General features: G+C 36.5%; 2 long non-coding RNA genes across 3 annotated transcripts in view; one reads left to right on the forward strand and one right to left on the reverse strand.

The window, feature by feature from the left end:
* Nucleotides 1-6,172, forward strand: part of LOC144222845 (uncharacterized) — a 330,463-nt gene extending 324,291 nt beyond the window's left edge. The window contains exons 4-5 of the long non-coding RNA XR_013332490.1: nt 1,846-2,027; nt 6,089-6,172. This is a non-coding gene — a long non-coding RNA (uncharacterized LOC144222845). The remainder of the gene's footprint in view (nt 1-1,845; nt 2,028-6,088) is intronic.
* Nucleotides 1-18,100, reverse strand: part of LOC144222847 (uncharacterized) — a 102,064-nt gene that overhangs the window by 36,819 nt on the left and 47,145 nt on the right. Inside the window, exons 2-3 of one of the 2 annotated variants that reach the window (XR_013332492.1) lie at nt 3,817-3,858; nt 3,489-3,602 (exon numbers count right to left, since the gene is read on the reverse strand). This is a non-coding gene — a long non-coding RNA (uncharacterized LOC144222847). Of the gene's footprint in view, nt 1-3,395; nt 3,603-3,816; nt 3,859-18,100 lie in introns of those variants that run through there. The other variant, XR_013332491.1, reaches the window with a different exon arrangement.

Genomic DNA, 18,100 nt, shown 5'->3' on the forward strand with positions numbered 1-18,100 from the left:
AAGTAACAATGAAATGTTAGGAAGGCACCTACAGGATCTTCAGGTTCAGAAGTAAGAGGGTTATGAGAAAGAAGAGCCACTGAGTGAGAAGACTTCTTAGGGAAACAGAGTCCTCACAGCTTACCCAGGTTTTACTTTGAGCCTGTAGATGAAGGAAAGGTATGGCAAAAGGGTTAAGGATGTGAGTGATTTGCTGATGACCGATCATGGCATCTGCAGGGCCCAGTGGAAGTGTTTCAGGACTTTAGAAAAGGGTAGGAGATGGGTCAGAGGAGGGAGTACAAGGAGATAAAAGCTGTGGGAGTTGTGGAGTGAACTGGGAATCAACAAGATAAAAGGCATAAGGAGATTAGTCCCTAAGTTTTTAAGGTACAAGGGTGATATAAATAGTGGCGGCAGGTAAGTGGCCATATAAAGGTGGGGAAAACTATAAAGAACACACAGAATTCAAGGGCTTTTCAGATTGCTAATGTCCTTTTTGTGCATATTATACTTATCTAAAATTTTTGAGCTATTTATACTTATCTAAAATTTTTGAGCTATTGGTTTCAATAATTTTGCTTCAGACATCACATACTGTTCGATTACTGTTGTTGAAATAAGAGTTGTTCTTACTACAAAAGGGCCCATGTCTTTCCTGGTGTGTTTTGGCAGGAGAGTTCAGGCAGTGAGTCCCAGGCAAAGAGCAACCTAACTTGTCTCACCCCAACCAGAAATTTCCTTGTCATAGATTCAGCCTTAAACTCTAAATAGAAGCAGCAAAAACATTGGTAAATTTTTTTTTTTTACAAATAGTTTATTGTCAAGTTGGTTTCCATATAACACCCAGTGCTCATCCCCACAAGTGCCTTCCTCCATGCCCATCTCCCCCCTCCTCCCACACCCATCAGTCCTCAGTTTGTTCTCAGCATTCAAGAGTCTCTCATGGTTTGCCTCCCTCCCTCTCCCCAACTATTTCTCCCCTTCTTATCCCCCGCCGTCCTCCGTTAAGTTCCTCCTAATCCTCCTATACGTGCNCAGGTTTTCTATGTAGAGTATCACAACATTGGCAACTTGTGGCGGTAATCCACCAGCCCTGGGACTTTGGAGAGGAGGAAGTAGAGGAATGGCTTTGGGCTTCCTCTGCTACATGGTTCTTATTCACTGGCTGTTTCTTTAGGAATGCTCCTCCTTCCTTCTCCCAGTTAACTTGAGCTCAAGGGTCACTTTACCAGAGAAATCCCCCTTTCATCGCCAGTCTGGACCTCCTTGTTTCATGTTCTTCTAGAACCTGTTCCTTTCCTTCAGAGCATTTACCTCAGTTTGTAATTACATATTCATTATCCTGATTATTTGATTTATGACTGTGTTCCCACAAGCCCTATAAACTTCATGAGAATGGAAACGGTGTCTTTATATTTATCATATTATCTCTATTCTGTATAGTACTGGTACACATTAAATGAATGAATGAATTACTCAGAAGAGTGAATGGTATGGAGGACAGTTTCCACCGGAGCCAAACAGTTGATAAGCTTTAGAAAAAGGATGAGGTGGTTTTGAGAATAGCTTATTAGAGTTACCACTGCCTATGTTGGGGTGTCACTCTAAGATAAAGCAGTCATTAATTTCTTTCAATAGATATCTATAATTATTACTTTTGTATCATCAATTTTCTAACCTGATACTTCAAAGTGGAAAAGGGCAAACCAATAAGTTAACAGCTGTTACAGATAGAGATATAAATTATTTTTATATATAGATATGTATAATTTCAAACTTTCATGTGGAAAAATAATAGTTTTAACTCAGAAAAAAATATTTTGGAAACTGCTGAATTAACGTCATTGATATGATTGATTACAGATGGTGATGTGGATAAATACAAGGCATAGTATTTCAAGTTTAAGTACTACTGTGTTTCAATTAAATTGTGGATCAAAAGAACAAAACATCTTCCTTTGAATTCTCTGAAGTATCAAGTCTCATCTACCCTACAGCTTCTTCTACGAGAGAGTCTTGCTGAGAGAATGCTTTCAAGGGTCAAGGTAAATGGCTTATGATTAGATGGTAGTGAAAACATGAAATACATTGATTATTCTATAGTGTATAATGACTAATTTTACTTAAAACGAGTCCTTGACCTTGTCAGTGCTATTGTTTGCATACCACTTTGGCTTTACACACACACCTCTCCCATCCCCTTCCACTCTCTTAATCTGACATTCTGGATTGCAGTTTTTATTAACGTGTTAATTATGTTGTACTGCTAACTAAATGGCACTTTTGCCAATTCTGTCAGGGTCCGATCAACACGGGTAGACAGATGTTTAGGGATCTTAATGATATGTTAACAATGAATAATTTTGACATATTAATTATGCAGTTGTGAGCCTCTGAAAATACTAATGACAGTAGCCTTGGTTGATTTTACATTTCTTTTAGCTGAGATCATTAGTATACAGAAATGTGGAAATGTCACTTCTGACATTTTTCTTTGCAAAGTCAGTTTATCATACATTTGTAATTTTTTTTCAAAAGAAAATAATTAGGAAGTGAGCACTTTTGTTTATTTTTTCCCCATTAGAAAATAATTCATTTTTGTTAAAAAACTTGATTTTGCTAAAGTTGCTATATAACTGTTATATCAAATGAAGTGTGTGTGTATGCACACACACACATATATACATAGACCACATATCATGTAATATAGTAACATAAATCCTTAATGTTATCATACTATCTTAATACCTTCTCAGATAAATTTTAAGTGAAAATTTAAATAGTTCAGTTTATAGAACTCTAAAATCCTTTCAAAACAGTCTGTGACTTGAAGAAAGGATTTCATCAATTTCCAGACATTTTCCGCAGTCAGTAGTAAAGTATATACACACATATATATTTATTTAATACACACAGATACTTTTAATATAACTGGACATGGGTGATGTAATGCAAAGAAAGAATAAAATACAAATTAAAAAGTACAATTGAAGACATAACTAAGTAAATATCTGGGGAAAATCATTCAAACATGATAGATAAGGAGTTACTATACTTAATATATAAATAATGTATATTTACTCATGCTAATATTTATTCAAGATTCTAATAAAAAAATAGAATGAAGAGAGGGGACAAAGAATCTGAGCAGATAAGTCAAAGAAGTCATATATACAGGACAGAAAATATTCACCTTCAGCAATAAATTAAGGAAATGCAAATTATAGTATCACAAAAACATTTCCCTAGCAAGAATAAAGGTGTATGATTTTTCTTAAAGTAAGAAATTTAGGTCAAAATAGATCACTAAGTTTAAACTTGAAGGTACTGCTCCCAACTCAGAGCAGTGTTAGATTAAATCTAAAATGTAAAAGACCTATCAGGATTCAGAAAGAAGATAAACTCACGTACATGTTAAAAAGTTACAGCAAACCACTACAAACTTTATGCTAATATATCCTTTAAATAGAAAATTTTAAAATAAAGTTAAAAGGCACAAGGGGCACCTGTGTAGCTTAGTCAGTTGAGTATCCGATAGCTGACTCTTAATCTCAGTTCAGGTCTTGATCTCAGGGTTGTAAATTCAAGCCACACATTGGGTTCCATGATGGATGTGAAGCCTACTTAAAAAAATTTTTTAATTAAAAGGAGCAAAATTAATGTAAGAAGAAATTTTTAAAAACTAAAAATATGACCATTACATACATTCAGTCATTAATCAAATAAAAATTTACATATATATGAAAACTTCCATGACCAAACAAGAAAATGATGAACTATCCAATTAGCGGTGCTTGGTAACTGGTTATGTATATGGAAAGATAATATGCTTACCTCATTTCATACACACAAGCCAGTTCCAATTGGAAGTAAGATCTAAATGAAGAAAGAAAACTTTAAACATTTTTATGATTATACCTTCATAAATCTTTATAAACTTGTGATAGGCAATTACCTTTTAATCATCATTCAAAAGCTTGAATAATTAAAAAATAAAACTTTGAATACATTAAAATTATTATAAATAAAGCAAAATGGTAATCGTGGAGAGAAGTTAAACCGACCAATGTATTGTATCTAAAATATGGAAAGTATTCTTCACCTTAGACTTCGATTACTGGCAATATGGCAAACCAGAGACACTGAAAGCCTCCTTCTATAAACACATAGAAGTGTCTGACTAAATACATACTTTCAAGTTAATAAACAACCCTGTGAGATAATAACAAAAGGTGCCATAGCCAGGATCAAAACAAGAACAAAACTGCAGAAAGATAAGGTTCTAAAACTTCTGGCCATATTGGTCTTCTAGAGCAAAGCGTTCTGGGGGCAAAGCTTTGGATTTGCAGTGCCAGGAGACATACTTGACACAGTCCTCAGGTGCTACACCTTCAGTGAGGTGGGTAAGCTAAAAAACCAAAACTGCATAGCAAATTGGCCGTCTCATCCTTCACACTCTAGGTAGCAATGAAGAAAAGTCTTCTGATCAATTACAGGACCACTGGCTGGCCTTAAATGGGTATAATGCCAGAATCGATATAATTTGCATAATTTAAAACACATGAATCCAAAAAATATAAAGTGGATCTAGGTCTATAATGCTCTTCAGTACATAGTAAAAACAAATGCAGTTTAACTGTGAAGGAAATATTATTCATGTTTCAAAAAATTCTTGCAAAAAAAAAAACTATCTGAAACAAGTCTCCTAGTATTAAAATTATCAGTGACAACATACAAAATAATTATCTTTTATACATTTACTAAAAGATGGAAACAAAAATATGAGCGATGAAAGATTAAAAAATAAGCACGAAAATTTATAAAAGAACCTAACAAAAGTCCTAGAAATGAAAAATATAGTTCAAGTAAAAAATATAGTTGATGGGTTAGGAAAAAATTAGTCAACCAATAATCACAAGAAATTTCTCATGATATAGCACAGAATTAAAATAAGGTAAATATGAAAGAAAGATTTAGCAACATGGAATATGGAGGAAAAAATGGAAGAGAGGAAATATTTAAAAGAAAATGGTGCAAATTTTATTCAGAATTGATAAAAGTCATGAATCCTTAGATTCACGAAGCCCTAAGAATTTCAAACACAATGTATAAATAAAAATTGACATCTGAAAACATCATAGTGAAAGTACCATACATCAAAAATATCACTCTAAATAAGAAAAAGCAAAAAGAGATTCTTAAAAAAAAATCCTAATGAGACTGGCACCTGATTTCCCAATAGGAAAGATGGAAACCAGAAAGCACTGGACTGATATGTTTAAAGTCTTGAAATAAAATTGAAAACCTAGAGTTCAAAGCTTAGCAACTCTATATTTTAATAGTAAATGGAACAGTAAAACATTTTCATGCATATGAAAAAAAGAAGTGATAAAAATATAGACCTAAATGATTTCTTCTGTCTCAGAAAAAAATGTCTGAGATGAAGAAAATGTTAAAAACATGGATAAATGTAAACAAAAATGAACATATAAAGCAATTATAATTATAGCATTAAATCAGTTGTAGCATTAAAAATAAGTAAAAATATTAGATAATAATTCTATTAAACCAGGAAGGAAATAATGGTGCTAAAGTATTCTAAAGACCTTGGGGTAAATAGACTAACTTTTTAGTCTTTATATGTGTCAACATTTCTGCTGTGATATTAAAGGAAAAGAAAAGATATACTTTTTGTTTTAAAGAATATATACATTTTAAATGAGTGGAGGCTAGTAAAATGAGCAAGAAATAAAATGAAAAAGAAATCCTCAATCTATTTAATTGAAAGAAAGAGGGAGACAAGACAGGCAAATTTAAATATTCTCATATATACCTATTCAGCACTTTTTAAAACTGATTTACTCATTATTTCTCATAACAATCCACAATCCTAAGAGGCAGATAGTATTATTATCCTCATCTACATTTTACAACTGAATGATAATGAAATGTCACTTTTTAAAAATTCAGCTAAGTTACTTACAGGCAACATAATAACCTTAAATATACTTTTTAAAAATTATAATAAAATACACATACTATAAAATTTACCATTTTTACTTGTGATTATTAAATACTAACTTTGTTTAACTTTTTCTTTTACTAGGGCAAAATGAGGAAATAAAAAGTATATTTTGGAATGAAGACGAGTGTGAAGTATTGGCATAAGATACACAAATAGGTCATTGGAACACAAAAAGAATATAGAAATAGAACCACATGTATATCTTTTCTTGATTGTCATCAAAAGCACAAAGTCAATTCACTAAAGAAGAGTGGTTTCAATAAATAATGCTGGAACAACTTGCTAACTTTATGGCAGGTTGTTGAGGGAGTGGGTGAAAATGAACCTGAGTCCCTACCTCACTTTATATGGAATGAATTGGGATGGCTCATCGACCTAAATGTCACAACTAAAACCTCATAGTTTCTGAAAGAAAATAAATGCAAATATCTTTGCAACCTTTAGGATGGCAAAGATTTCTTAGACTGTGCGCACATACACACAAAAGAGTAACCATAAAAATAATTGATAAATTGAATTTCATTGAGCTTAGGAGAAAATATTTCCAAAATATTTATTCAACAATGGCTTCTATACAAAATATACATAGAGCTCTTAAAAAATGGGCAGAAACCTTGAAAAGGTATTTTACAAAAGAAAAGAATAAACCAATAAACCTATTCAAAGGTACCTAACACCATTCGCCATTAGGGAAATGCAAATTAAAACTAGAACATTACAATGTCACATCTACTACAATTGCTAAAATCAAAAGACTGATGAAAGATTATGCGTCTGCAAAATTCATATGTGATAGAATTGGAGGTGGGGCCTTTGGGAAGTAATTAGGTGCAGAGGAAGTCATTGAAGTAGGGCCCTCGTAATGGAATTGATGTCCTAATAAGAAGAGAAAGAGAGGGGCGCTTGGGTGGCTCAGTTGGTTAAGCGGTTAAGCATCGACTTCAGCTCCGGTCATGATCTCATGGTTTGTGAGTTTGAGTCCAGCATTAGGCTCACTGTTGTCAGTGCAGAACCCACTTTGGATCCTCTGCCCCCTCTGCTTCACTCTCTCCCCTCCCTCCCTTCCTTCCTTCCTCTCTTTTCCCCTTTCCTTACCACCATGTGATGACACAGGAGAAAGTGGCCATCTGCAAGCCAGGAACAGAACTCTCATCAAGAACTGGATCATGCCAGAACCTGCTCTTGATCTTGGTTGGACTAGCCCGATCTAGCCTCTAGAATTGTAGGAATTAAATATCTATTGTTTAAGCTCCTGAGTCTATGTTTTTTTTTGTTTTGTTTTGTTTTTTAATAAAAGCAGCTTGAGCTGACTGAAACCAACAATAAATGTTTTTGAGGACTTAGAGCATCTGAAAACTCATATATTGCTAGTGGAATATGCAGTGGTACAACCACTGTGGAATCTCATTTAAAGTCTGTAAAGTTAAATACTCTGACCCAGCAATTCTCCATCTAGATATTGATCCAGTGGGAATCAAGAATATTCATAGGTGGCTTATTCACAGTAACTGAAAACTTGAAACAGTTTAAATACTGATCAGCAGTAGATGGATAAGCAATTGTGATATACAACTCAGTCACTGTAAATAAGATTTTTAAAACCACAGCTGCCTCCAGTAAAATGGATGACTCTCAAAAACATTCCGAATCCAGACAAAAAAGAAAGCAAACTGTGTGATTCTATTTATGTTAGGCCAAGAATAAGGAAAATTTATCTATACTGATAAAAATCAGAAAGTGGTGGTGGTGGTGGGGTGAACTGATTGAAAGGAACACACAAAAATGTTCTGTAGTGAAAGAAAATCATCTATATTTTTATAGATTGGCAGTTACTTGGAACTATAAACTGACTTATATAATACTTAAGATCTGTGCATTTTATTGTATATGGCTTAGACCTCAATTATATAAAAGTTATTAAGCAAACGATAACTAAAAATTCAGGCTGTTGATTCATTTTGAACAAATTCACCTTCAGGGTGTAATTCCTAAGCAGTGTTCCTCCCAATGAGTAATTCGGACCACCTGCATAGAAATAACCCCCAAGAGCTGTGTTAAATATTATATTCCAGTACCTTACCCACATCATATCAATCAGAATAAAATGCATTAATATTGCATGTTACATTTTCTAGTTTAGACAAATGGTCACCATTCTTATGTACCATTATTATGCTGGATATAAATCGATAAGAAAAATGTTACCCTAGAATGGCTTCTTTCTCTCCAGTATTTTCCATTTCCTCTCTGAGTACAATATGAATGATATCCCTGTGTTCGTCTCTTTCTATAAGAATAGCAAAGTCCTAGGCCCTAATGTTTTGGTGGAAAGAGCACCTTAGGTTGAATCATTCTCCATTGGTCAGAAATAGTCCACACATTACTATTAACAGCCTGATTAGAATCAGCCTATCAATGCAGCCTATCAGAACATTTGAGGACCCTGGTTCTGCTAAGTCATAAATTACTTTTTCCAGTTTTACTTTATCGGCATTCATTAGTTCAATTTAAATCACTACGCAAACTGTCACTTGTCTTGAGGACAAGGATTTTTTCTTCAATGCCATTTCGAGCTCAAAATCTAGTGCATGTTAGGTGCTTAGTAAATAATGGTTGATTCAATGTAAGAATTAATAAAGCAAAAAACTGCTCTGTAGCATATCCCCATATAATTCCTATCCTTGCCACTAATCAGCATCTTTGGGACACAAATACTCTACCCATTACTAATTCATTCTATTTTTCTCACTTGTAGCCTATGTATTTCATTTTGATTTCAGAATATTAGGAAAGAAGTAGCCCTTTCCTGCCCCCAAGATGTGATAGGAACAGCCCTATCCTGCCCTGATAGGAACTGTGGACTCCAGGAACACTAAATTGTTTGCAGTTCATTTGCACACACTAGAATGTTGCCTGCCTTATTGCTTTTGGTTATGATCCACCCTCCCCCCCAAGCCCCACCAAAAATTCTCTAATCCTTTGGTCTCGGTAGAGGCAGCTGCTCCTCTCCCAGGTGCCTGCAATATCACATGCCCTCCCCAAAACTCTTTTTATCCTTTTATATTAATCTGTACCATATTCCACATTTGTAACTATCTCTTTCATTAGAGTATGAGCCTATTATGTATGATGAATATAAGTATTGACCTCTACGTAACTCTAACACATGGACGTCCTTAACTCACATGATTTGAGAGAATGCGTTCTGTCAAATGTTGAGTTCACACACAAAGTACCCACAGCATTTCACATGTTGCTGCCCAATAAAGATAGGAATCAAATAAGATCATATCTCCTTCCAATGGTTACTAATTTTTTAATAGTTTCCAAACTGTGGGGGTGGGTTTGACATTAAAATCACCAAATCATTGTTAATGAATCTTTCTACCTTGTGGGGGAGGGAGGAGGCGAGACCTTTACCTATGTCTAATCCTCTGGCATCACTCCTATTCTTTATATGGAGTAACAAGAGCTTGAACTAAGATGATGATTATGGATATGGAAAGGAAGAAACGGCCATGAACAATACTCACATGGACATCAGCCCTGCTCATGCAGGAGGATGAAGAAAAGGCAAGAAGGATGCACAGATGGTTGCAAAGCATTGAGCCTGTCAGCTTTCTGGGGTACGAAGAATGATCTATTTATTTGACAGAAACCTGCTGATAGCTCTGGCCTATGGAGAGACAAAGGGATGTTATTCCAAGCAGAGGCCAGAGCAACATGAACATCAGACAGTGACTTAGCCCTGAAAGAACTGGCCAGGAAAAGCTAGGACTGAGAGCTGAGATTGGCCACTTCCCTCTCTTTTATGTGTTGCCCAGATTCTCCTCCTCCTCTCCAAAGCTTTCATCTAGCTGAGTGCTACTCACCCTTCTAGGATCAGCCAAATATTTGTGTAGGGCTTTATAGTTCATGAAGCCCTTTCACATACACGGTCTCATCAACCCTATGATATAGAAATACATTCCCATTTTATAGTCAAGGAATCTGAATGGTAGTAAGAGGCAGAATAAAGAGTTGAGCAGAGGGATTGTGATGTTTTTTTCAATCTCTACTATTTAACAATGTATCAGTTTCTCTAGGAGACAGAAGCATAAGACAAGGTCTTTTGACCACAGGGTCCATCATCTTTTGGGGGGAAAACAAACATTAAATATATCAGAGGATTAGAGACTAAGTGTGTGAATTGATAACTATATATTAGTAAGTGTATAACAGTACATCAACATAAAGTTCTGTACAAAACCTGCCAAATTAAAATCCAGCATGCTATTTGTGAGAGGAATCTTTAAATATTTATTAAGGACTTAGTGGCCAAAGACAGAATAATACAGATCTAGAGCTTTTATGGAGATTTTATAGGACCTCTAAACTATTTGACTATATAGGACCTCTATCTCGAGAAGCAGAATTTCTTCACTTATAAAAATGTAGTTTTGGGGCACCTGGGTGGCTCAGTTGGTTAAGTATCTGACTTCGGCTTGGGTCATGATCTCGCAGTTTTTGGGTTCGCGCCCTGCATTGGGCGCTGTGCTGACAGCTCAGAGCCTGGAACCTGTTTCAGATTCTGTGTCTCCCTCTCTCTTTTCCTCCTCCAACATTGCACTCCATCTCTCTCTCAAAAATTAAATGAAGATTAAACATTTTTTTAAATGTAACTTTTTTTGCCTCTTGCCAAATAAAATAAAGCACACATATAAAAGAAAAGCTCCATAAATTCAGCATGGTTGTAAAAAAAAAAAAAAGAAAGAAGCATATTTTTAAAATAATACATGTATTTTAACATTTTAGCCGGAAATATGGAGTTCCTGATGTGTATGGTAGAAATATATGAGCTTCATGTTCATTGACTTTCTTATATTAAAAATGCACTACTTAGTAAAGCAGAATAAACTAAGAATTGATTTCAAAAGGGAATAATTTAGATCTCCTAGAGGAAATCACTTTGACCCTGATTTAAAATAATTCACAGAACATAGATCCTCTCTAAGGACCATGGTTTCCTCTTTGAGGATTAGTTTTTTTTTTTTTTCCAAGCAGGTGGTAATTACAGTTTTTAGTCTAGTGTGTGTGGCAATAAAAGGGGGTGCAGTGTTGAGATTCTTCTCTAAACCCAACCCAGTACCACAGTCTTCAACAAAGCTGCAGTAAAATAGGCTTCAGCCTTAAAAGACTTTCTACCAAATTCCATGATATTTACAAACAGAGCATTTTTTTATCTTTGAAAAAAAGAAAAAAAGAAAAACAGCTTCAAATCACTCTTCCTGGGTTATTCATACAACATCTTCCTTCAGTTTATTGCCATCCAGGAGATGAGTTCTCTGTTCCAGTTAAATAACAGACTCTGGATTAAAAGAGTTCAAACAAGAACAAAGAAGGGAAGGTTCTATGTAAGAAGGGCTTGTGTTAGAGAGGGGGCAGATAACTCATTTGATTTTATTTGTTAAATGAAGCTATTATCTTCTTCCATGGAGGCTGTAATGCAGAATATAGGAAACAGAAATGTCTAGAGGCCTATCTCGAAGAGGAGAAGACTGAGTCATCAAAGACACCCAGTTGTGTGTGGGAGTCATCACTGGGGGTTGAATTATCAGGCCAAGAACAACTAGGCATGGCTCAGTTTCTGGAGCTGTTTCATGTCAGGGTTAACTCCCACTTCAAAGAAACCCAGCAGACGGGAAATGAAAGTTCAGGACATCTTCCTTTGAATCTGTTTTCAAAATGGCTCATGCAGTTTGCTGGCTGGTATCTTGCAAAGGCGTATTTCAAGGTTCATCATTACTATTTGCCTTTTATCAAGAGCCAATAATATGCACTGAAGATGCACATGTACGTATAAATTACTATTCTTCACTTATGAGGTTGGTGATGATAACACTGCAATTCTTTTGGGAGAATATAGCTAGAAAACTCTATGAGTGACCCCCACACACCCTCAATAAGAAAACCAGGTCCAAATCAAGTAGTTGGAAAAGTTATTAACAAGAGATGAGAAGACTTTCAAGGGAAGACCAAATACCAGGAGGTGGATACACGTTTCACAGAAGGGAGCAAAAAAGCATTTGAAGGAAAAAAGGAGAAAAATAAAGACACCCCATCCTCCCTCCTTCCTGCTTCTGATTGTCCCAAATGAATCATCTGTACCTTCTTGTTAAATAGATCTTCATCTTGTGAGGAAAACAAAATCTCTCTGAGTAGCTTCAAACTCTGATCCTTGGACTTCTAATCCTCAGGCATATGATGGTTTGAGGTCAATATGTTCTCTCTGCAGTGGCCCAGATCATGTCTGTACCTGGTAATCCAGATCTAACTAGGCCATGTGAGCATGAGCATGAAAACAGAGCTCATCATAATTGCCAAGAAGTCAGTTTTGTCTAGCCCTAGCCTAAACCAACTAATTTAAAAGCTACCAGGAGACATCTCATAGCTCAGTTAAACAAAGACATAAAAGAGCCCTCTCTGGGAGAAGAGACCCTCTTTTTTCAGATATTCTGATCTCATAACACTTCTCTCTTTCTGGCTCTGTTCACAAACAGCATCTCCATTCTAGGGTCCAACAGCCATTGAACCAAAATGGGGAAAATTATGGTGAAGGAAATTCTAGCACTAACAAAGTCCCAGGAAGTCCTTGACGTTACCACTCTGACTCAAACAAGGGGTCTTGCTATTATTATTTTGCATAACTGAGTTCACATTTTCTTTCCTTTTCACATTCTTTCTTTTATGTTAAAGATTTCATAGTATGAATTTTTCATCTAAATTTTTAAATAGTTAATATACATTTCTTTGTAAAGATGTAAAAGATCTGTATGCTGAAAACTATAGAAAACTTATGAAGGAAATTGAAGACGACACAAAGAAATGGAAAAACATTCCATGCTCATGGATTGGAAGAACAAATATTGTTAAAATGTCAATACTGCCCAAAGCAATCTTCATATTGAGTGCAATCCCAATCAAAATTGTACCAGCATTCTTCTAATAGCTAGAACAAACAATCCTAAAAGTTGTATAGAATCACAAAAGACCCCGAATAGCCAAAGTCACGCTGAAGAAGAAAACCAAAGTGGGAGGCATCACAATCCCAGACTCTAGCCTCTACTCTAAAGCTGTAATCATCAAGACAGTATGCTAATCGCACAACAGACACATAGACCAATGGAATAGAATAGAGAACCCAGAACCAGAGCCACAAAAGTATGGCCAATTATTCTTTCACAAAGCAGGAAAGAGTATACAATGAAAAAAAGACAGCCTTTTTAACAGATGTTGCTAGGAGAACTGGACAGTAACATGCAGAATGAAACTGGACCACTTTCTTACACCATACACAAAAATGAACTCAAAATAGATGAAGGACCTAAATGTGAGACAAGAAACCATCAAATACCTAGAGGAGAAAACAGGCAACAACCTCTTTGACCTTAGCCGCAGCAATTTCTTACTCGACACGTCTCCAAATACAAGGGAAATAAAAGCAAAAATGAACTATTGGGACCTCACCAAGATAAAAAGCTTCTGCACTGCAAAGGAAACAATCAACAAAACTAAAAGGCAACCAACGGAATGGGTGATTTTTGTAACTGAAATATTGGATAAAGGGCTAGTATCTAAACTCTATAAGGAACTCCCCAAACTTCACACCCAAAAAACAATCTGGTAAAGAAATGGGCAGAAGACATGACAAGACACTTCTCCAAAGAGGACATCTAGATGGCCAACAGACACATGAAAAGATGCTCAATGTCACTCATCATCTGAGAAATACAAATTAAAGCCACTTTAAGATACTACCTCACACTGGTCATAGTGGCTAAAATGAACAAACCAGGAGACTATAAATGCTGGCAAGGATGTGGAGAAAGGGGCACCCTGTTGCACTGTGGATGGGAATGCAAACTGGTGCAGCCACTGCGGAAAGCAGTGTTGAGGTTCCTCAAAAAATTAAAAATAGAAATACCCTAAGGCCCAGCAATAGCACTGCTAGGAATTTGCCCAAGGGATACAGGAGTGCTGATGCATAGGGGCACATGTTTACGGCAGCACTTTCAACAATGGCCAAATCATGGAAAGAGGCTAAATGTCCATCAACTGATGAATAGGTAAAGAAGATGTGGTTTATCTATACAATGGAATACTACATGGCAATGAGAAAGAATGAAATCTGGCCATGTGTAGCAACATGGATGGAAATGGAGGATATTATGCTAAGTAAAATACATCAGAGAGAGACAGACACCGTATGTCTTCACTCACATGTGGATCTTGAGAAACTTAGCAGAAGACCATTGGGGAGGGGAAGGGGAAAAAATAGAAGGAGTGAGGCAAACCATAAGAGACTCTTAAATACTGAGAAGAAACTGAGGGTTGATGGGGATGGGGGAGAGGGGAAATGGGTGATGGGCATGGAGGAGGGCACTTGTTGGGATGGGCACTGGGTGTTGTATGGAAGCCAATTTGATAATAAATTATATTAAAAAGATAAAGAAAAGGAAAAAAAAAGGTGGGGGCAGGGGTCATACACTGTCCAGGTCCTGGCCTTTCAAGCAGTGTTTTTGGAGTGTGTTGCATGCTCTTCTTGTGACTGGTTGCTTTATGTCCCTACTCGTAGCAGTGGTTTTGGCCTTCCACCAAGTGTGCTTTGATTTGTTTGTTGAAGTAGCCCTTGAAAAAAAATTTTAAAGGAGGGGGGAATGGTGGAAGAAGACTTGTCCTATACAAAGAGAGAAATGATAGGGGTGGGGAAAAAGAAAAAAAAATTGATCAGGCAGAGAATCAGAGAAACTATGTATCTTCATTGAGAGAGAGAGAAAGAGAAAAAATAGAGGAGATACAGAAGAGGTAAAAAGAATGGATTTTAAAACATCAGCTTAAACCAACAACCAGAATTCAGAAGTAATAAGAGGAAGAAAGAAAAAAAAAACCCAACATGTATAAATACATAAAATAAGAATTGACCAGGAATCGAATCAGAAACTGCAAAACCTCTGGACCAGTATCTGATGGTACCTTGGAACTGGTGGCTGTGCTGGTCTGGAGGAGGGACTGTCTGGTTAGATCGGTGTCAGTCTTGCTCTGTTAGATAAGCAGCTACCAGGCATGAAGGGTGTGGTTTGGTGCAGGCAGGTCCTGCCTACACTGTGGGCCAGCTGTCCCTTTCCCTGAAGCCCCACCTTGTTGGTGATGGGGAGAAAAACGGCAACACCCCAGCCTCTCCTCCCTGGATTGGGCATCCCAGACCGCTCTGGTCAGGCTGTCCTCACAGTGCCAGGTATACCCGTTTCTCCTGCTCCACAGTCTCCCACGACCCGCGGGTGCTCAGCTGGATTCAAACCCCCTATGTCTTAAAGGACCACATTCAGAGTGCCCCATTCCAGGTAGTGCCACCCTGCCCAGCTGAAAAAGGGCTACTGGCTGGCAGGTGCCTGCAGGGTCTTTTGTCCTTGGAGCAGCTTTATAGTTCTTCCGCAGCACTCCAGGGAAGGGACTGCACTCTCCAACTGCACCTCTGAACTGGTCACAGAGCCCAGGGCTGACTCCCCCTTCCCTCCCTGGGCACGTACAAGGCAGCTGGTCCCAGTCCAGAGGTGGTCCTGCAACCCTGGACCGTCACTCCTAAGGCTGTTTCCAAGTTAGAAACTGGTTCTTTCTCTGTTTTTTCTGTTCCCCAATCTGCGATCTGGAGAGGTTTTCCGCTTGTCCAAATTCAATGCCTACACTTCCACAGCCTCTTTCTCTTCCTTTGGACTCTCTACAGAAAGGGATCCCTCCCCTCCATGCCTCTAGCTCCTGTTTTCACTCTCCAAATTCACAATCACACACCTATAGCCCACCAAGCTGTCCTCATGGGCCCTTGGAGATGTTTCTGTCACTCTAGCCTGGATTCCTGGAATTCCAAGTCTTCTGGCCTCAGTATTGCTCTTTTTGAGGGAGGAGGGAACTTCAGGCTCCCCCTACTTCTCTGCCATATTGACTCCTCCCAATCTTTTATGACATATGGATTTTGATTTCAGAGTTAGGAAGGCTATCTCTATTAAAGGATCTTAAAGGAATTCTCAGATGTTTCTTTCTAATGCTATTATATAATGTCATTTGGCCTTTTTCCTACTGTGTAATGTGATAAATGGATCCAACTTTATTTTGTTCCATTTCTGGATCCATTGTGAAATGCTAAGTTCTCAGATAAATGTCAGGGCTTTGTTTTTGTCTTTCAATTTTTTCCCATTGTCCTAGTCATGTTTTGTATTTTAATATCTGGTAGAACTAGTTCATATACATTGCTCGTTTTGAAAAAGTATGCCTGATATTTTATCTTTCCAGTGAGTTAGATTTTATTATTCCAGACAAAACAATAAGGAAATCGATAATTCTTTTGTATGTGGATATCCAGTTTTCCCAGTACCATTCATTTTTATTGATTTTAATTGAGGAAAAGTTGAGATACAATATTACATTAGTTTTAGGTTTACCATGATTCCGCAATTCTATAGGTTATGCTATACTCACAACTGTAGCTACTACCATCTGTCACCATACATTGATACTACAATACCATTGACTATATTTCCTATGGTATACCTTTCATCCTCATGAGTTACTCCTCCCATACCTGATAGTCAGTACCTCTTACTCCCCTTCACCCATTTTGCCCAGGCTCCTAACACCTTCCTTCTGGTAACCTCCAGTTTGTTTTCTGTATTTATGGGTCTGTTTCTATTTTTGTTCATTTTTGTTTTTAGTTTGCCCATGTAAGAGAACTTATATGGTATTTTTCTTTATCTGATTTATTTCACTTAGCATTACACCCTCTATGTCTATCCATGTTGTCACAAATCACTAGATCTCTTTGTTTTTATCACTAATATTCCACTGTACATTCCCAATACCATTTATTGAAGACTTTCCTTTCCCCACTTGGTGCCTTTATCAAAGATTAGTTCACTGTATATATGTGGATTTATTTCTGAACTCTAGATTATGTTCCATTGGTCTCTGTATCTGGTTTTATGCCATGATGTTTTGATAACTATAGTTTTGTAATATAGTCTGAAATTAGGAAATGTAATGCCATTGGCTTTGTTCTTTCTTCTCAAGATTGCTTTGACTATTCCAAAATGCTTTGGTCTTTTGTGGTTCCATGTAAATTTTAGAATTGTTTTTATGAAAAATGCCTTCAGAGTTTTGATAGAGATTTCACTGAATTTGTATATTGCTTTGGGTAGACATTTTAACAATATTAATTCTTCCTATCTAAATGCATGATATTTTTCCATTTACCTGCATCATCTTCAATTTCTTTCATCAATATTTTAGAGTTTTCAGTGTATAGGTCTTTTACTTCCTTGGTTAAATTTATTCCAAAGTACATAATATTTGATAGTACTGTAAATGGGATGGTTTTCTCAATTTCTCTTTCTGATAGTTCATTGTTAGTACATAGAAACACAACTAATTTTTTATATGATTTTGTGTCCTGAAACTTCACTGAATTTATTAGTTCTAATATTGTTTGGTGGAAACGTCAGGGTTTTCTCTTCTATATATAAGATCATGTCATCTGCAAACAAAGATGATTTTACTTCTTTCCAATTTGGATGCTTTTTATGTCTTTGTCTTACCTAAGTGTTAGTAGAACTTCCAGTACTATGTTGAATAAAGGTGATTAGAATATGTATCCCTGTCTTGTTCCTGATCTTAGAGGAAAACTTTCAACTTTTCACCAATGAGTATGATGTTAGCTGCAGACTAGCCATATGTGGCCTTTATTATGTTAAGGTATGTTTCTTTTACACCTTATTTGTTGAGAGTTTTTTCTCAGAAAAAAATGTTGACCTTTGTCAAATGCTTTTGCTCCATCTATTACAATGATCAAATGATTGCTATCCTTTATTCCTGTTCAGTCACCAATTTCTCCCTGAAGCCTAGAATCCTGTCTTTGCTCCTAGCAGACACTATGTGAGAACTGGACAGCAACATGCAGAAGAATGAAACTAGATCATTTTCTCACACCATGCACAAAAAGAAACTCAAAATGGATAAAGGACCTGAACATGAGACAGGAAACCATCAAAACCCTAGAGGAGAAAGCAG

Source organism: Crocuta crocuta, unplaced genomic scaffold (assembly GCF_008692635.1).
Source record: "Crocuta crocuta isolate KB4526 unplaced genomic scaffold, BGI_CrCroc_1.0 scaffold30, whole genome shotgun sequence".
Taxonomy (NCBI): Eukaryota; Metazoa; Chordata; class Mammalia; order Carnivora; family Hyaenidae; genus Crocuta; species Crocuta crocuta.